The sequence below is a fragment of the Bubalus kerabau genome, chromosome 1 (assembly GCF_029407905.1).
Source record: "Bubalus kerabau isolate K-KA32 ecotype Philippines breed swamp buffalo chromosome 1, PCC_UOA_SB_1v2, whole genome shotgun sequence".
Classification (NCBI taxonomy): domain Eukaryota; kingdom Metazoa; phylum Chordata; class Mammalia; order Artiodactyla; family Bovidae; genus Bubalus; species Bubalus kerabau.
This window is the reverse complement of record NC_073624.1, coordinates 216,310,459-216,331,167: the sequence shown is the minus strand read 5'-3', so window position 1 is coordinate 216,331,167 and position 20,709 is coordinate 216,310,459. Positions and strand designations below refer to the sequence as shown.

The 20,709-nt window shown below is 45.4% G+C and overlaps 1 protein-coding gene across 2 annotated transcripts in view; it reads right to left on the bottom strand.

Moving 5' to 3' along the window:
* TGFBI (transforming growth factor beta induced) overlaps positions 1-20,709 on the bottom strand; it is a 74,221-nt gene that overhangs the window by 42,070 nt on the left and 11,442 nt on the right. Inside the window, exons 2-3 of one of the 2 annotated variants that reach the window (XM_055554388.1) lie at positions 19,775-19,872; positions 19,460-19,620 (exon numbers count right to left, since the gene is read on the bottom strand). The gene's annotated coding sequence lies outside the window, so the exon portion shown is untranslated. The remainder of the gene's footprint in view (positions 1-19,459; positions 19,621-19,774; positions 19,873-20,709) is intronic. The other variant, XM_055554396.1, reaches the window with a different exon arrangement.

Sequence of the window (20,709 nt, the reverse complement as noted above, 5' to 3'; positions counted from 1 at the left end):
ATGGGGAGCCCAGCTACTGATGTTCTGGCAGCCTTGACTTTCAGCTCCTACAAATCATCCAGTTGCAGGGTCTCCCTGTGATGAAGTCTCTAGGATTCGAGTTAAACAGATAACAAATGCTCCTCAGCTAGCCTCAGCAACAAGGGAAATTTTTCCTTGAATATATGGGAAGTGCAGCCCTGTCTTATCCCAGAGATACCCAAGGGAGCCTGCAGCTCTGTCCCAGGTCCCCCCAGCCACACCCCATTCAGGTCTCCTCTGGGCTCCAAGGGCTCATTTATGCTCTCAGCTCACACGGGAGTCTTAAACCTACTGCAGCAGGAGCTGGCAAGTCCCCACCCTTCTGCCTTAACTGTCTAGACCTCTCTTACAGCCTTCTATGCTTCCACAGAGACCCCTGTCTGACTCTGGTGGGCAAGATGAGTCATTTTCTTTATTTTTTAATTTTTTGACTGTGAGATCTTTTTGTTGCAGCATGCAGACTCCAGAGCACATGGGCTCAGTAGCTGTGTCTCTGGCTTAGTTGCCCTGAGTCACGTGGGATCTTAGTTCTCTGACCAGGGATTGAACGCAAGTCCTTTGCACTGGAAGGCAGATTCTCTTTTTGTTTTTCTTTTTTATTGAGTATAGCCAATTAATAATGTTGTGATCGTTTCAAGTGGACAGCGAAGTGACTCAACAATACGAATGGAAGGTGGATTCTTAAGCAATGGACCACCAGGGAAGTGCCCATGGGTCGATTTCTTTCCTAGTGTATTTCACTTTGGTGATGGACTAATGTGAACTAAGGAGTTACTGTTTCTCTTAAAGCACCCTGAAAATGTGTAAAATAAGAAGTGAAAGGCAATTTTCTTCTGGTAATTTGGCACAACTCCATGTGACAACACTTTGGCAAGGCACATTAAAAAAACTTTCCTTTTATTCCCTTTTAAATTACCGATAAAATATTAATTATCTGTACCCAAGAATTCTTTAAACAAGTGGTATGATCGCTTTAATTATTATAACATTTAATACAACAATATTCCAGGATGACAAAAGAATTAAAATGACCCCCAGGCTCTGTAGAAAAGATTTGCCTACATTAATTAGCACATTTCTAAAGTCACAGTTGAACTACAGTGTGAGTTAGTCCTACTGGTTTATATCATATAGAAAAATACCTCTGACAATGTACGGACAACCAAATTGCTCTAAGACAGTAGTTCTGGACATAGTCTACAAACATTCCCTAAACTCACGCTATGAGCTCGGCATGGATGAGTCAGGCATTCATTCTCTAAACACGAGGCACTCAGTCTGGTCGGGGAGCCAGGCACACATACAATGAAATAAGTGCTTAATACATGGCTCTATATGGAAGGAACTTCAAAGGGAAGTACCCAACCACACGGCGGGAGGAGGGCTACGGAAGGCAGAAGGGGAGCGGGGAGCGGGGAACGGAGGGCGGGAGGGGTGGCAGGGGATCGGAGATTCTTCCCAGAAGAGGTGATTCATCATCTGGTTGAAACAGAGGCCAAGTCATCAAGGTGGACTGCAACTCATCAAACCAGAAACTGGAGACGGCATTAGTACCAGAGACATACTTGCTGGTCTGAGTTTCTGGTTCTCGTTAGGGCTTTCCAGGTCCCGAGACAGAAGAGCCTGAAAGAACTGCTTTTCTGTGGGCCCATTCTTAGTGGCCAAGAAAAATGCCATCTTGATTATTCTATTTAAGCTCATCCTGGGGTTTTTTTCCTGTTACTGAGAAATCGACTAAATATCCTAAGGCTTAATGTTTGGTCCCTCTCAAAAACAGACCAGGTCTTCTTTGTGAGCCTTTTTCACATTTCAAAACCGATAAGCACAGGAGTGGGCCCCTAGCTTCTAGGCTCCATTTCACCTCCAGGGCACCATCAGCAGCTAATGACACTGGTGATGTGCAAACTTGTTCAGGCTCCTTCCAAACCTTCTACTTGCTTACATTTTAAAGGAAGCGGGATGGGACGGAGGGCAGGGCAAGAAGTGTGAATCTCTGAGTGTGTTTTTGTGATGTGCAACAGCGGGCTATGTGTGTCCAAACCCACGAGGTACGAATCCTATGGAGTCCTTGAGACGGATGTGGCCAAGATGTGCCGAGTTGGGGAGACGGACTCCAGGCTTAAGACAGAATTTATAAAGGCTTGGCTTGATGATTGAAGTCCAACACAGCACGCAACTTCTAAAACATTTTTATTTAGATACAAAGTTCATCCAAGACCCCATAAAAAGACCTTGGCCTGTTTTCATAGAGTATGGAGACAGTCGTGGCCTCTTTTTAACTTTGGTTCCTATAATTTATACTGGGGACCCAAGCTAATCATTCCAAACCAGTAAATTAATAAATAGAGCAGCAGAAAGGAAGACTGCAGGGTCATGAGGCCTGGGCTTTCGTGTTTCTTCTTTCCTGGTAACTGTTTCCAGATGTGGGGGCTGGCATAGTGTCAGCTTGGTGACAGTAACTAATCAAAATCCTTCCTCCCTAGCTCTCAGCACGCAGCTACTGGTCCCGGCAAAATGGCCTACTAGTGTGTTCCTTTCAGAGGACTTGCTGGGCTGGAAGCATGGCCCTTGCAGGGTGTTTAGTGGGCACAGACCATGGAGTTTATTCCCGTCAAACACAAGAACCTCAGGGCAAGGCATCTCTTGAAAGAACTGCATCCTTATCACAGTACCCTAAATGATGGAGAACAATGGGAGCTAGATTTGGGACAAACATCTCATCACTAGGGAAATGGCATACGTGTAGTCCTTAGCTTAGGACCGTTTCCTTACCACTGATGAAATGTTTCCTCTGTAGCTACTGAGAGGAGAGGTAAGAAAGCAGGCTTGCTCCTGACTTCAGGGTGCTTACAGTCTGAGGCGAGGGCTTCCCAGGTGGTACTAGTGGTAAAGAACCCACCTGCCAATGCAGGAGATGTAAAGAGATGCGGGTTTGATCCCTGGGTTGGGAAGATCCCCTGGAGGAGGGCATGGCAAGCCACTCCAGTATTCTTGCCTGGAGAATCCCATGGACAGAGCAGCTTGGTGGGCTACAGTCTATGGGGTCGCAAAGAGTCGGACACGACTGAAGCACCTTAGCACGCAGCATGCACACACCATGAAACTAAGTCAGAAGTGACTAGGCCAGTTGAGATTTAACAGGGAGGACATCCTAAAGGGCATGCTCATGGAAGGACTCATAATGGACAGCTGGGCCTCTTTCAACAGCAAAAAGAGGTGATTTTAGGAAATGGCAGGTTCTGGCGTAGTCCAAGTGGCCAGTCTCCACACACAGGGAACTTCGCCTTGGACCTTCAGATCATGGTCAAGGTACCAGTCAGGCTCCAAGAGGGCCAAGGCAGTGAGGCCAGGACAGTGGAGTCCAGGCTTCTCACATCTTGTTTCCATCTGTCCTCTTTGACTTTTTGGGGAAATCCTCCTTCTTCTGTTGATATTTACTTGCCAACCTTGCTCATCCAACCATAGGGAAAGTCAACTCTGAATATTTTAAGCTGGAAGCATATAAATTGGTTTGACATCCCACTGGCCTTCTCCCACAGGCAGATAGGGAGTAAGCTGGACTGTGTGGTCGTTGACCACCTTGGGAGACAACCATAAGAATGAAGTTCATTGCTTTCTAAACTGCAAGCAGCACTTACTTGTGGATTTCCAGGAAAATGCTGTGACTGGGAATCCTCCGAAAGATCACAGAAAATCCTCGCTTTCATGCCTCAAAAGATATCTGCTCTCAGTTGGCTTTGATTTGTCAGTGACCTAGAACTTGTTCCCCTGACTCATCAGCAGGAGTAAATTGTGAGGACTCGAACAGAAAGCCCTGAAGCGTGTGAGGGAGCAGGGGGAGAGTGTGTGTCCAGGGCCAGTGTGGGGAAGCAGGAAAGGCCGAGACTGTCTGCTGGTAATGGGTTCGGACCTGCCAGGGAAGGAGCCAGAGGCTAAACTGATGATCCTGCTCCCCCGTCCCTGCTGCTGTCTCTCTGCCCTTCCCAGAGAGGCAAGTTGATGCAAGCCACACATTTCGTCCACCGCCCAGGCCCCTGGCCTGAGTCCCAGGACCACTGGGGGTGCATACTCCCTGAAGATGAAATGTACCTTTATCATCCCTATCTTGGAATAATGCATGAAATGATATTCACAGCATGGCTTCCTAGGGGTTCAAGTCTTAGAGGCCAGTGCATGGGGCTCTGTTAGCCCATTTCCTGGTTAGACTGGGTTCCGTGCACTGCTACCCAGGCTCAAGGAGGTAAGAGAAGATCTGCAGAGTGGAGCAAATATGGATAAACAAAAGATGTAGAAGACCCTTTGTGTTTTCCAGAGCATTCCATCATATGGGAGGACCAACAAAAGGGAAGAAAACACTGGGCAGCCTTCATCTCCACAGCCAAGTTTACGAAGCCTTTTCTGTTCTGAGTTTGGCGTGCTCTTTCTTACCTCCGGGCTCATGAACCCACTGCTCAGAAACAAGCCTGCTGTCTGGCTTCCACTTTCCCATTAGATTTTAGTTTACACCACACTTCCTCCAAGAAGCCTTCCCTTCCTTCATGCCTTTTCTGTGGGCTTGCATGGCTTCTATTTTTTTTTTTTTTACTACTGTGGCATCTATCAGTGTTGTAATTGTCTGGTGACGTCTAGACCATGAGTTTGGTGAGGGCGGGGGAAATGCCTGCCTCATTCACTCCCCTGTTTCCAGTACTCACTGATGCATTGACTTATTTATGGTGTACCTAGAATGAGCCTGTCAAATGAGCAAAGAGGAGAAAGGTCCATCATGAGGCTTCCTTACTCGAGGGAAGGCCTGTTGGGGGAGACGCACTGTGAGGTCTTCTTGGAGAAAGTTGGAAAAGAGGAGACCAGAGAGGCTGGAACCTTCCTGCCTCACACTCCCAACCTCCATGGGACAGCTGGGCTCCATGGGGATAAAATCTGGGAGCCATTAATAAGGGGGAAGGGCGCTCACATTCAAGGAGCCCTGACCACATGCCAAGATGGTTTTCCAGATGCCAACCATGCAAATAACATCCGCCATTCACCCGGAGCTGGCTACAGGCCAGGCCACTTCTGGGGCTCCCTCATTTGATCTTTCAACCACCCTGCAAAGCAGAGCTGGTTGGCCCCGTCTTTACAGAGGAGGCAGGGAACCTCAGAAAGGGTGGGACAGGGCCAAGACCGCAGAGTCACAGAGCCAAATTTTAAAGTTGATATTCAAAGGCTTCTTTTTATCATACTTTTAAGTAACTGCCAAAGATGCAGAATACTGTATTTGGAGGATGTGCAAGGCAGTGGGAGCGGGGAGGTGGACGGGAGAATCAGTATTGTGTAGGAGGGCGCTCAGGCAGACCTGTGTTGGATAGTGTACACATGGAAGCTGAGAAAATTGATTGTGCCCACACACCCCCTGAAGGGCTTCCTGGGGACCCTCAGGTCTGTTTGTTTCAGCTTAAAGTCCTCATTTGCCCTTGAAGGTCAATGCCCAATCAGTGAGCGTGACTGTCCTTCCTCGGCAGGGACCCAGCATCCCAGAGCAAAATGGTGAAAGAGGCAAAAGCTTTCCTCATTTTTTCCTCACAGGAGGGGTAAGCTGCAGGCAGGTGCTCTGCTGATGTGGTGTGGCCAAGTTCTACAGACCCTTGCTACACAAAGATTCGGATTCAGCCCCACCTCACTGAATCACAATCTGCCACAATCCAGGGGTTCTTCACCTTGGCAGCATCTCTGAATCACTGCTTGGGGTGGGGGGGGCGGTTCACAAATCCTACTGCCTGGGGCCAGGTAAACCAGAGCTCTGTCCTGCGGTCCCAACACTGCTTCGAAGCTCCCAGGGTGACTCCATGTGTAGTCAATGCTGAGAGTCACTGTCGTGGTGGGCCTCACATCTGTACACTCACCTCCTCTCCCCAGGGCTACTGAGGTGGCCACAGCCCTTTCCCTAAGCCAGACTTTCCCAACCTGGCCCTGACTCCTCCACCCAGCCTTTGCTCCAAAGGATCTCCCATCTACCAACAAAACTGGGGACTTGCTCTTTCCCAGGCATACCTCAAAGTTTCCCACATGCTCACCCACTTTGATCTATCCTCTGTACTATTGCTCACCCAAATCCTGCCCATCTTTTGAGGCACATCTGAAATAGACCTCCTCTACTTGTCTCCCTCTGTGTGGTGGTCATCTGCCCAATATGTTTTTTATGGCTTTCACATGGCCTGAACTATTTTCTACTTTGGATTCACATTGAGCTATCTTCTTTCCCCTTTCCAAGCCACCCCCTTAGGCTGAAGGCTTCAAGGGCAGATTGGGGTTGCATGCATCCTTGTTTATCCTGGCTCTTGGCTCGGCACGAGAACCTCTGGTCCGCAACTGTGCCCCCTGCCCTGTTCCTTTCCCAGGCAGAGGGCAAGCCCAGGACAACTCCAGAGCATGGAAAATTCAGACTGGGCCTGAGAGCTTTTCTAGCATCGCAGGGCATCTCCATCACAGCTGGGGATGGTCCGGCGAGCCAATTTGTTCCATTTAATTCAAGCTCTTTAAAATGACTACTGTAAAGAGAGTGGACAAAACCCATATAGGGCAAGCTGTTTTGGTCTCTGCAACATAAAAGTTGCCTAGAAACAAAAAGTTTTCTATCATTTGTAGCAATGTTAATACAGAACTTCAAATGTGGGCTCCCTTCCTTCTAAATAACAGCTTTACTTTGGTGGGATAAGATAGGCTCACTACCACAGCCAGCAGAAATCTGACCACGAAACTTCAAAAGAAACAGCCTCCATCTTTCTGCCTAGCTCATTCTGGCAGCCTGGGCCTGGCCTCAGTTCAAGACCCGAATAAACGCTCTTTTAATGCAGAAACTTGCATTAGCATTTGGGCTTGGACTGCTCTTCTGTTTTCCCCTCATGTTGTGGGAGTCACTGAGAGATTTGCTCTTATAAAATTCAGGCAGGGAGCCAGATATTCAGTGTCTAGAAACAGGATACGGGGGGACCCCACCTCACATCACTGCCATCCCTGTGCTTCTGAGCAGGGCTGACCACGTGCCTTTCCTCCCCAGGGAACCGGGGTCCCAGCTTCTGTTCCTTTAGTGTTGTTGGCCTTCTTCCCTTTATTCCCCACCCTTTGCCAAGCACCCACTCTTTTTTTTTTTTTTAACTATAATTGACATACAACAATGTATAAGCTTTAGGTGTACAACATAATGATTTGAGATATATATATATATACACACACATACATATATCTATATACACATATATACTGTGAAATGATCACCACAATAAAGTCTAGTTAACATCCATCACCACACATAGTTACATCTTTCTTTCTTGTGATGAGGACTTTTCAGATCTACTCTCATAGCAACTTTCAAATATATCAAGAAAGTGAAAACACAACTCACAGAATGTGAGAAGATATTTGCAACCACATATCCGGTAAAGAACTAGTAACCCAATGCAATCTAGTATCACTGGCTACAGTCATCATGGTGTACATTAGAGCCCCAGGACTTATTATTATCTTTTTATAACAGGAAGTTTGTACCTTTTGACCCCTTTCACCTCTGCCCCCACGTTTGGCAACCACTGATCTATTCTGCTTCTAGGAGTTGCTTTGGTCTTATTTTAAGATTCCACATACAAACAAGATCATACAGTGTTTGTCTGTGTTTATCTCACTTAGCATATTGCCCTTGAGGTCCATGCATGCTTTCACAAATGGCAGGATTTCCCTCCTTTCTATGGCTGAATGATAATCCATCATATTACATAAATGTACATATCACATTTTCTGTATCCATTCAACCATCAATGGACATTGAAGTTGTTTCCATGTCTTGGCTACTGTAAATAATGCTGTAGTGAACATGAGGGTGCAGACATATTTTTGAGTTAATGCTTTGGTCCCCACTCTCCTTATGGCTCTAACAGCCCATTTTTCAGACAAGAGTTCTGATACATACCAGTGTCGGTCACATTCAAAGTTCACTTCCCTCTGAGATCCAAATTTGAACTGACAAGGCTGTATGGTAGGATTTACAAAAGAGCTAGCAATTTTTTTGCATTTTTATCTGCTTAGCACCAAATCAAAGATCTCAAGAGGTGTTTTAGAAAAATATTGTTTCTGAGGAAGAATTTTGACAAAAATGGAAATGAGTCAGTCTCTCCCTGTGGTTTACCTAGACATGTGGTAATAAGGCACCCCCACAGGGCCCCAGGTTACAGCAGGGCAAATTGACAGTATGTGTTTAAAGGAACCCCTTGAGTATTAGGCTTGGAACAGCTTGCAAACACTGCTGGGAGGTGTCCTGAGGTCTTTAGGAGCATGCAGCCACCTTGTACCCTTGGCTGAGGACAAGCACAGAGAGCGGAGGGGTTGGGGAAGGGACCTCTGAAGACTTCTTCTACCCTGGGACTTGTGACCTGTGCTACCAGCCTTGTTCAGAGCCAGGTCAGGCAGCTGTCCTCCAACTTTTGCTCAAGTACCTGTATTTCAACAAAAGTTTCCAGCATGCTGTATAATTCCCACTCCACACAGAAACTTCAGCCCAGAGGGGGAAAGAAATTGAGCTTTGTTCCCCTGGGCCAAACACCTAGAAACTATTGTTTGCATGTGCCTATACATTCAGTTCTTCATGGATAACACAATCGCCAAAGATTTAAATGCTGAACTGCTCCTTGTTTCCAAAAACTTTTAAAGAAAATGCCACCTCGTGTTCCCGCAGCTCAGTGGTAAAGAATCCACCTGCCAATGCAGGAGACAGGGTTCAGCCCCTGAGCTGTGAAGATCCAACATGCCTTAGGACAACTAAGCCTGCGTGCCACAACTATTGAGCCTGTGCTCCAGAGCCTAGGAGCCAAATTACTGAAGTGTACACGCCCTAGAGCCTGTGCTCTGCAAAAAGAGAAGTCACCGCAATAAGCCCAGCACCGCCACTAGAGAGTAGCTTCTGTTCGCCACAACTAGAGAAAGTCCTTGCAGCAACAAAAACCCAGCACAGCCAAAACTAATAAATTTTTAAAAGATTATTAAAAAAAGAAAATGCCACCTCAAAATCTCTGGGCACTCAGAAATTTATAGTTTGAGTTCAACATTTCTGATGAGACTGCAATTTTGCTATTTTTCAGGAAAAGCATGAATTAGACACTTCTAGTAAGAAGAGGAAATGGCTTACCAAATATCAGCGTAATTCTTGAGATTCTGTTTAATTACACAATATTTCACTTCCTCTTCTTCATCTAATGTGAGCAAGCAGTTGTCCTAAATATTAAATATACAAAATCACAGCAAACCCTATAATAACTAAGAAATCCTAAAATGATATACATGTGCTCTTTATGGGCAATGAAAAGCCTATAGGAAGAAGAGACTAGATCACGGAGAGATTGATCATGGAGAGATTCTTCACCCTCTCTGAGTTCCTTAGAGAACCTAGCAGACCATTTTCTAAGTTTATTTCTGATTTTCAAGACCACAGCCTAATAACAATAGTTAGCTTTTATATCTTTGGCTACAACTAACTCCCCAGAGTAAACTGTTTCTTAACCTAGAAAGAATAATTATCAAGTAAAGATGCTCTGTTATTTCTCAGCCATGCTTTGTTTCAAATGCATCTATTCAGTCCACATTCAAGTTTTGACATGTGTGAACACTTAGACATTGGAAAAAGTTTCCTACTAGCTGTCACTGTGCACTGCATTTCAATTTTTTAAAAAAGATTTAAAAGATTATCAAAAAACTATTTCAAAGCTTAAAACAAATCCTCTTATTGTATTCCCAAGTACTTAGTATCTCTTATCACCAGGTGAGATTAAACAACCCTTTTGGCTGTTTGCCCAAACACCCAGACATCTTTTATGTGAAGTGTGAGTCATGGCAGCATTGCTTTCATGGTTTGGGACAGTCTCCTTGGAACGAAGAATAAACGGCAGTCTTAAGTTATTGGTGATGATGGATTGGGAACCAGACATTTATTCAAGGAAAGAAAAAAAGACATAGGAAAATGTTGCCTGCTGATTTTAAATCAAAAGAGCTAATTGTCTTCTGTGAGTTATGTCAGCTAAGAAGTATGGGATGGTGGGAGAGCCTGGAGAGAACAGACGTTGGAGAGGAGCTCTCTTGTAAATGAAAGAATTTAAACACTAGAGTGAAATGTGGACTGGTAAGACTTCTCGGAGGGAAAGATGTAGTGTCTTTCCTCCATCCAACGTTGTTTTCCATGTTGTAAAATTTTATGACAGCAATTTCAATAAACAGTGAAGTCTGTTATTTCCTAAAATGTCTATTTTGATCCAAACACTATTTAATCTATGCGTGGTGGGGCAAAGATAATTAATGTGTTTGTATTTCTTAGAGCCTCTGCCCTTTGACATCTCCATCTGAGGAGAGTTTCATTTCTGCCAGACCATTAAATTTTGTGCTTTTGAAACAAAACATCAGAGCAAGGAAAAAAGAACCAGAGAAGAGGAGGAAAAGGAGAAAACTAGAAAGGTTTCATTGATCTGAATCAGCATTGTCCGAAAGAAATATAACAGGAACTATGTTCATTAAGGGCTGATACTGAAGCCAAAGCTCCAATACTTTGGCCACCTGGTGGGAACAGCCAACTCACTGGAAAAGGCCCCGATGTTGGGAAAGATTGAAAGCAAATGGAGAAGCGGGCAGCAGAGGATGAGATGGTTGGTTAGCATCACGAACTCAATGGACATAAATTTGAGCAAACTCTGGGAGATAGTGGAGGACAGAGGAGCCTTGTGTGCTGCAGTCCACGGGGTTGCAAAGAGTCAGACACAACTTAGCGACTGAACAACAACAATATTTATAAATACGTAATAAACATATATAAACATGTAATTTACATTTTCCTGGTGGCTCAACATAAAGTATCTGCCTGCAGTGCAGGAGACGCAAGAGACGTAGGTTCAATCCCTGGGTCGGGAACATCCCCTGGAGTAGGAAATGGCAACCTGCCTCAGTACTCCTGCCTGGAAAATTCCATGGACGAGGAGCCTGGTGGGTTACAGTCCATGGGGTCACAAAGAATTGGATGTGACTGAGCATGCATACACACATGCATGTGTGTGCGTGTGTGCACACACACACACACACACACACAGTAGCTATATCAAAAAAGCAAAAAGAAACAGGTAAAATCATTTTCAAATATACAGTTTATAAAATATTTTAAAATTATCATTTGAACGTGTATGCACTATAAAAAATTATTAATCAGATATTTTACTTATATTTTATATAACAAGTCTGCAAAATCCTGTATGCATATTACAGTTAAAGCACATCTCAGTTCACTGTGGCTTTCATTTCAAGTGCTTACTAGCACACATGGTTCGTGATTACCATACTGGACAGTACAAATCACGATAAGAAATTACTGGGAAAGAGGAGGAGAAATGAAGAAGAAAAGCCCTGCAGCCATGGGTTTAGGAGTTCACTGCCAGAGAAATGTAGGGAACAGCTGTGGATTGTACAATGAGATCCCTTTCAAATTCTTCAAAATGTAAAAATAAAGTATTTGAGTTATTTTGAAATTAATGTGGGTAGGTGGACTGTGTTTCTTCAAATTGGACCACTAGGTCCTGGATTTACCAGGAATATATCTCCAGTCATGGATGGGGGAGAGGTAAATGAAAATGTAGGGTGGAAAGATGCTGGCAGGTGTGGGCAGAGGCGAGCTATATGTATATTACCTACATCTGCACAAGCAATACCTGTCCCCTGTCTGGTATGGGGCACAACCAACCCAGGACCCAGGAGGGCATGAAGCTAGCACATCAAGTAGATGCAAAAGAAGGTATCCATTGTTGTGGCCCAGTGGTGCTAAGGAGCAATGGGCTCAAAACCCTTGAAGGAGGTACTTCCCTGATGATCTAGTGGTTAAGAATTTGCCTTTCAATACAGAGGACCTGGGTTTGATCCCTGGTCAGGGAACTAAGATCTCACATGCCTCAGGGCAAATTAAACCCGCACACACCACAACTACTGAGCCTGCACACCACAACTAGAGAGTCTGTGCACTTCAGTGGAAGATCCCTCCTGATGCACTGAAGATCAACTGTGGTGCAACTAAGACCTGATATGCTCAGTCATGTCCAACTCTTTGCAACCTACAGTCCCATGGGGATCTTTTCTTGGTGCTATTTCCTACTCCAGGGGTTCTTCCCGACCCAGGGATTGAACCTGCATCTCCAGCAATGGCGGGCAGATTCTTTACCACTGTGCCACCTTGGAAGCCCTAGGACCTAATGCAGTCAAATAAATAAATATTAAAAAAAAAAAAGAAAGAAACTGTGGAGGTGATAGGCATGGCCACACAGCAAGGGCCCTGACACATAATGTAGTTTGAAGTGGTCAACCTGGGTGCAAAAGCAGGAAAGAGGATGAAGGACCCCTGCCACCAACCTGCTGCCCACAGGTACTATAGACTAAAGATACACCACAATCAGAACCTGAACAGGAAAGACTGACCCTCAGGCCTTCAAATGCAGCTAGAGCCCAAGAGTCAGAATAGCCCAGAGCTCAGAACTCATTCTACGTCAAGATGGGAGTGAAAGTCATCCTGAATTAGCATGTTAGCACCATTCTGGGGACCTGATCCTGTGAGATTCTACGGAAGAAATACTGTGCTGCCCTGAGACAGTGATCTATTCCCCAAACCACTTCCTAGAGCTGGGGCCCATCCAGGTGCCCTCAGGATAATGCCATGAACAGGAGTCCTGAATGTTCTCAGAGCATGTGGTCTCCCCCATATAAGATGAAGGAGTCAAAGAGCACCCTAAACAGAAGAAATGAGGACCAGAGCTCAAACAGAACTGAGGGCTCCCGCTGGCCCCAGGCATGGGAGCTGCTGCTAAGTCGCTTCAGTCGTGTTCGACTCTGTGCAACCCCATAGACAGCAGCCCACCAGGCTCCCCTGTCCCTGGGATTCTCCAGGCAAGAACGCTGGAGTGGGTTGCCATTTCCTTCTTCAATGTATGAAAGTGAAAAGTGAAAGTGAAGCCGCTCAGTTGTGTCCGACTCCTCGTGACCCCATGGACTGCAGCCTACCAGGCTCCTCCGTCCATGGGATTCTCCAGGCAAGAGTACTGGAGTGGGTTGCCATTGCCTTCTCCGAGGCATGGGAGGGAGCTTAGTAAATTTCAAGGAAGTTACTCCAAAGCATGGTGTTCAGGACACAAACCCTACTTTGTAGGACTAACAGCATTTGGGAGCAAGCTCTCCTGGAATGTGAGTGAATAAAGCCAATACAAAGAGAAAAACAGAGTGGGGAAACCAACAGCCGATGCTGAGGCCTGGAGGCCAGTTCAAACCCCCAAAGTCAGTTTTGGCAGGCAACACATTGCCTTTCTGACTTCAGCAAGTTTGCAAAGTGCCTCTGTCACTTTCAATTCAAACAGCAGCCGTGGACAATGCAGAGTGTTCAGTGATTTCAAGACTAAAGTTGAGGCTTCCATCCTCAAGGGAGCCATTCCCTTCCTCTCAGTCCCAGGGCCAGGACCATCCCACTACTGCACAAGTTCAAACCTGCATCAGGGGCTGAGCAAGCCCCTGAAAAAGTACAGTAAGAGTCACCTGTCTCCCTGAAAAACAGCATAAGAGTATGAAGGATCATCCCCACAGAAGGATGAAACCCTGGTTTGATATCATTATCAAGATATCAGATGATATCTTCTCAAAGTGGCTCCAGGAACTGATGCGTTCCACCTTTCTCCACCCAGCTCAAAGCACCTCTGTGCGTTTAGAATAATCTGTGTGATGTGGTAGGCTGCCATCTCCCGGGTCACACAGAGTCGGACACGACTGAAGCGACTTAGCAGCAGCAGCAGCAGTGTGATGTGGTCCTAGCCTGCCTGCTGCTTCAGTCTCATGCCATCCACTCCCCACTCCCACTCTGCACTCCTTAGCCATTCTGGACTTTTCCCTGTTTCTTTAGGAAGCCACATTTCATTCTGCCTCAGGGCCTTTGCACTAGCTATCTCCTCCCCTGTAATGCTCCTTCCTTTCTCTCACTTTTTTTTGTCCTTACATCTTACTTGAATGGCGATAGGTCTTCCTGGACCCCAATTATTCTCTATCATCCTATTTTCTTTCCTTTAACAACTGTTGTTTTGTTGGTTATTTATTGTCTGTTTCCCCATTGTGTTTACACTCTTTGTGGGTGGGAATCTTATTTGTCTTATTCACTACGCTATTCTTAGTATCTAAAAGAATATCCAGCACATGAAAGTGAAAGTCGCTCAGTCATATTTGACTCTTTGTGACTCCATGGACTATAGAGTCCATGGAATTCTCCAGGCCAGAATACTGGAGTGGGTAGCCTTTCCCTTCTCCAGGGGATCTTCCCAATCCAGGGATAAAACTCAGGTCTCCTGCATTGCAGGCAGATTCTTTACCAGCTGAGCCGCAAGGGAAGCCCAAGAATACTGGAGTGGGTAGCCTATCCCATCTCTAGCAGATCTTCCTGACCCAGAAATTGAACCGGGGTCTCCTGCATTGCAGGCAGATTCTTCACCAACTGAGCTATCGGGGAAGCCCTATCTGGCACATAGTAGGTGCTTAATAAATAATTATCCATCACATAAATCAAATGTACACAGGGTGCTCTGACTGACAGATACAGCTTGTCTTCTGGGGAATGTCATCCTCCTAGCTCCTTAGCTAAGTCTAGAGCTGACATTTATCTGGCTTAAAAGGTCACTACTGAGCGTGCCCTCTGCATGGGCTCTTTGCGAGGTGATAACTGGATGTGGCTCTTAACCTCCAGGAATGCAGACTGACGGGAGATATAGACACATAGACAAACACGAGTCAACGTGGGAAATGTTGTGCTCCTGCTGCAGAAACAAAGAGGAGAGCACCGTCTTCCTGCTGCACAAGACATTCAGGCAGCGACATCAAGGGACGCCATGGAGGAAGATCCTACAGAATGTGCATATTGTCCTCTCTTGCAACATCTCGCAGATATGAACTGAAAAGCAATTCCTCCACCCTTTCTCTCCCTAAAGTATGGAGATATATACGGGCTTCCCTGGCGGGTCAGGCTGTAAAGAATCTGCCCATAATGTAGGAGCCTGGGGTTCAATCCCTGGGTCAAGAAGATCCCCTGGAGAAGGGAATAGCAACCCATTCCAGTATTCTTGCCTAGAGAATCCCATGGACAGAGGAACCTGGTGATCTACAGGGTTGCAGAGTTGGACATGAATGAGCGACTAGCACACACACATGTAATGGGTTGGCCAAAATGTTTGTTTGGGATTTTCCATAAGATGTGACAGAAAACCCCAAATGAACTTTTTGGCCAATCCAGTTTATATGGCAGGAGTATCAGCAGTCTGTCCTGAAAGAAGGGAGAGCTGGAACACCATGTACTTGAAAGGGCTTGTAATCATCTATTCTGTTTGCATGTCAAGCACCAATTAGATTATTTATGCCTCTCAAGTGGATTTTGTGTTAACCTGAATATCTGGTTTTGGCAGTGTTTTATAATCTGCTAGATTTATTAACTGCGCCTGCTCTCCTGGCTTGGGGTAAGGAGATGTTACAGGAGGTAGTAGGGCCTTGTGCCTGTGGAGTACTCAGGAGAACAGCTAGCCCACAGTGTCCCTGCAGGGAGGACAGAGCCCACAAGTTCCCGAGGTTCCAGGTCTCCATCCCCTTGCCCCAAGGGGGTTCACATCCAGGACCAGCCTCATGAGATAGCAGGGTGCCACCTTACTCCTCACCATGGGTGCTGACTCACCTCTGCCCGTCAGACACTCACAGAGAATATGGAATTCCCAATACAAGTCAAAAATCCACCCGGAGCACAGGAGGCTCTGGGCCCAATCCTGAGGTCTTTGCACACCCTAATGTCCCAGACGTTACTCACTCTTGCCTTAGACCCTTTGTCTAAACTTGGTCTAACGAAACGATCATGGCTCATTGTCAACATGAAGCATCATCCAACTCCTTATGCTTAAATTATGAATCAGTCATGAAAGGGCTTTTCACTTGGGGGAAAAAAAGCCTGAGACCCATTTTCTGCCATATTAAACACACATATACAAACAAGTTTGATAAGTCAAATAGACAAGACCGTTGCAAACTGCAAAGTCATACAATTTATGCACCATCTTTTCTTTTAAAAAAAATCTAGCAACAAAGAGATGAGCTGGAGAGGCTGGAGCTAGGCAACCCTGGTGGGACACAGGACACTTTCTGGCCCTGAGGGGCCAGGCTGGATCCTGGGAGGCATCTGTAGTTTCTGTTTCTTTGGTCCCTAGAGGAGGTGAATCAGCCCAAGGTCAGCAGCTTCCTCCTTTCTACAGTGTTCCCATTGAATCCCAACAGTCTAAAATGATGATGAATGTTGGAGCTAGAGGCATGCTAGAAACTCTTAAGACCAATCCCCTCATTTGTAAACAAGGCAAGAGAGTTCCAGAAGGGAGCCCTGCCTCGTCCGAGGTCACGCAGCAAGTCCACGCTGGAGTCTGGAGTAAGAAGCCAGAGTCCCTGACTCCCAGCCCATTGGGCTCCTGGTGTACCCAATACACTGGTGATGTGAGTCACTGTCCATGTGTATCTGTCCTAGCGCCCTAATGGGACTCTAGGCTCCACATACTGCTTACAGTGCTTTAGTCTTTGGATCCCTGATTAAGTCCCTTAATTGGAAGTTTCTTTAGAAATTTTTGTTTTAAAACAATGCTTGGTTAATAGCCCCCTACTAAGCCACTCCCAACTTCTCATGAAAATGAGACAGCACTGAAAAAAGCAAAAAATCTCATTCTGCGAATTGGGATCAATACTCAACCAAATGCGAGGCAAGAAATTGGGGAGCCAGCCCCTAAAACCAGGACCATGAGGGCTAGCACAGTCCAAAACACCAAGATGCTGTCCAGAGTGCTCTCTGCCTCCAAGGGCACCCTCTCCTCAAGCCCTGTGAGCAGCAGATGTAGAGGAACTGGGCTCCACAGTAGCCCAAGAGGGAGCCTTCACCGACATGGCACTATAGCACCAGCCTACGGATGGCAGAGCCTAGAGGCAGGAGTGCCAGGACACAGTCCTCTCTACAGGCTTCATTTCTTTCATGTGTCAGAGAGCTAGCTATACAGTGACATAGGAGATGGAGGATTTCAGCTAACAGATGTTCAGTAAATAAAAACCTGCTGGCCACCAGGAACAAGGCCAGAAAATTGCGCCACAATCTATGACTCAATTACTGAGCAGGGCTTTTAACAGAAACCCCTGAAGACAGAGGCAGAAACAAGCATGAGCCCCCACAACGTCTCTACTGGAAATTAATAGAACTAGAAAGATGGTCCAACTGCTGGAGGATGAGTGGAAGGGGAAAAACAACAACATCTAGAAAGTAATCATGGAACATCGGAAATAAAGCACTCAGGTTTGCAATGAAAAAGTTTTACATGCAATACTGGGGAAAAAAAAAAAAAAGCCCTGTATTAGGTCCATAAGAAGCTGAGCTGATATCAAAGAAAAATGCATCAGTAGCACTGAAGAGGGCTTCCCTGGTGGCTCAGATAGTAAAGAATCTCCCTGCAATACAGGAGACCAGGGTCTGATCCCTGGATTGGGAAGATCTCCTGGAGAAAGAAATGGCAACCCACTCCAGTATTCTTGCCTGGAGAATTCCATGGACAGAGGAGCCTGGTGGGCAACAGTTCATGGGGTCACAAAGAGTCGGACACGACTGAGCAAATAACACACACACAAGCACAAAGGATGAGCATGAGACCAGGAGAACACAGAGGAGAGGGGCAAAGTGGTGACAAAAATAGGAAGGAAAGGACAGATTCTTTTCTTACTCTCCTCTTTTTCTGTCAAATACCCAAGACGTACAGAACTTCCTAAGGAAGAAACACACACACTTGGAACAAAAGCAATAACGAAAGACAACTTCAGTATGCACATTGAAAGGGCTCACTGTAACGTAAGTAAAATTAAATGTAAATGGGGATGCATAGGAAAGACTTCACAAAACAGGCCTAAAGCTGCTGTCCTTAGACCTCCAGCTGCTTACTGGGATCTGAGAACTTGGCTGGTAAATAGCTCCCTGCACTGTTATAAAATTTGACCTAAATGGTGCGTTCATGCTCAGTTACTAAGTTGTATCTGACTCTTTGCAACCCCATGGACCATAGGCCGCCAGGATCCTCTGCCCATGGAATTTTCCAGGCAAGAATACAGGAGCATGCTGTCATTTCCTCCTCCAGGGGATCTTCTTGACCCAGGGATCGAACCCAAGTCTCTTGCATGTCCTGCACTGGTAGGTGGATTCTTTACCACCGCACTACTTGGGAAGCCTAAATGGTAAGTAAGAGTGACTCACTGTGCCTGAAGTGTTTTCCCAAACACTGTGCTTTAAGCTGCTTTCCTGCTGGGAATCTGGACTTCCGATACATGCTAGGTAGAGTGCCTCTACGATCAGACACCAATAAAAAAAACTTGAGAACCAAGTCTCTAATAGGACTCCCTGGGCAGACACATCACACATGTTCCATTTTACTCGCTGGGGATAAGTGAGTCCAACTGTTTGCAGCCCCATGGACTATGTAATTCACCAGGCCAGAATACTGGAGTGGGTAGCCTTTCCCTTCTCCAGGGGATCTTCCCAACCCGGGGATCAAACCCAGGTCTCCCACATTGCAGGCGGATTCTTTACCAGCTGAGCTACAAGGGAAGCCCAAGAATACTGGAGTGGGTAGCCTATCCCTTCTCCAGGGGATCTTCCTGACCCAGGAATTGAACCAGGGTCTCCTGCATTGTAGGTGGATTCTTTTCCAATTGAGCTATCAGGAAAGCCTTGATAATGGATGAAACTAGAGCCTATTATACTGAGTGAAGTAAGTCAGAAAGAGAAAAATAAATATCATACATTAATGCATGTGTATGGAATCTAGAAAGATGGTGCTGATGAACCTTTTCACAGGGCAGCAAAGGAGACACAGACCTGGAGAACAGACTTGTCAACAGAGCAGGAGAAGGAGAGAGTGGGGTGAATGAAGAGAGCAGCATGGAAACATACACACTGCCATATGGAAAACAGAGAGCCAGTGAGAATTTGCTACATGACTCAGGGGGCTGTGACAGCCTAGAAGGGTGGGATGGGAGATGGGAGGGAGGTTCGAGAGGGAGGGGACACATGTATACCTGTGGCTGATTCATGTGGATGTATGGCAGAAACCAACACAATATTGTAAAGCACTTATCCTTCAATCAAAAATAAATAAATTTTAAAAAGAATAACTTACTTGTACATTATAAGAACCAAGGGAAAAAAACCAACTTCTTACATAGAATATAAAGACTTTTCCTTGAGCACTCCATATGCTGCAGCCTTCAGAGGGTTTTGAAGGAAGAATGTTGGACCCGGTAACTTTGTAGCCTTCAGAATAAAGGCAACAGACTGACATTCTTAGATATATAAGCACTCAGAATGACTTACCAGTGACCGAGATCATTAACTTGAAGGATGTGAGAATAAGGAATTCTGGATATGCACTTCTTTTACGGATATTCCCAATTCAAGATCTTGGAGAATTCTGCAACCTCAGGCTTAGGCCTTCACCATTTCCCTCAGCTGTTTTTTCTGCTTCTGCCATGTTCCTGAAACCAAGAAGTGAATTTTTCATGCCATATCTTTCACCCCATAATTTAGGAGGAATCTTCTGTCACAGTTGATAGCCACTTAAACTACTAGGCACTACAGTTCTAATCTGAATGACTGCTAAACATATGGGACAGCAATAATATGTCTCACCTTGAAAAAGTCAGTGTATTGAGGGTTGCTGAGTAGGATTCTGAACCACATCTGAACTCCATAGGAAACAATGAGGGGATCAATGAGTGATCACTGGGCTGGGGAAAAAACAGAGCAGGCAGTATACATGGGTCACTCATTCACTTTCCCAACACACACTCAGGATATTGTGGTTTTAAAACCAATAAATAAAAAAATGTTAATTCTGTCCACAAAAGAACAGCTGCATAGTTCAATAAAGAAGACTATCTACATGTCCTGAAGCTTGAAATTAGCTTTCTATATTTAAAAAAAATTCATAATGAGGAAAAAAAAAAGTACTCCAAAAAACGATGAGAAAAAAAAATTACTCTAATTGAGTGACTTGGGTCACTGTGTACATGTGTGCGTGTGTTGGGTTTCCCTGGTGGTTCAGTAGAAAAGAATCTGCCTGCCAGTGCAGGGGACACAAGAGACATGAGTTCAATCCCTGGGTTAGGAAGATGCCCTGGAAGGAAACAGCAACTTAAGCCTGTATTCTTGCCTGTAAAATCCCATGGACAGAGGATCCTGGTGGGCTACAGTCCACAGGGTCACCAAGAGTTGGACACAACTGAGCGACTGAACGTATGTGTATGTTTTAATGTACTGGGAAAGTTAATAAACCACCCAAATGTAATTATTGTCTGTCATCAAGCCCCTCTTTCAATAGTTTTCCATTTGGACCTCTGTTCCTTTATTACCTATGCTTTAAAAAGCAACCTATGTACTGGTATCTTGGCTATAAAAATGTAATGCATATTACAAAGTCACTGATGAAATCTACCAGAGGGTTAATCAAAGTTACCTCTGGAAGGTGGACTTTTGAGTGATTTTTAATTTTTTAAATGATTTATCCTGACTATGCCCTGTCTGCGCCCCTGCTCACCACCAGGACCATTCTCCACTTTTCTCTA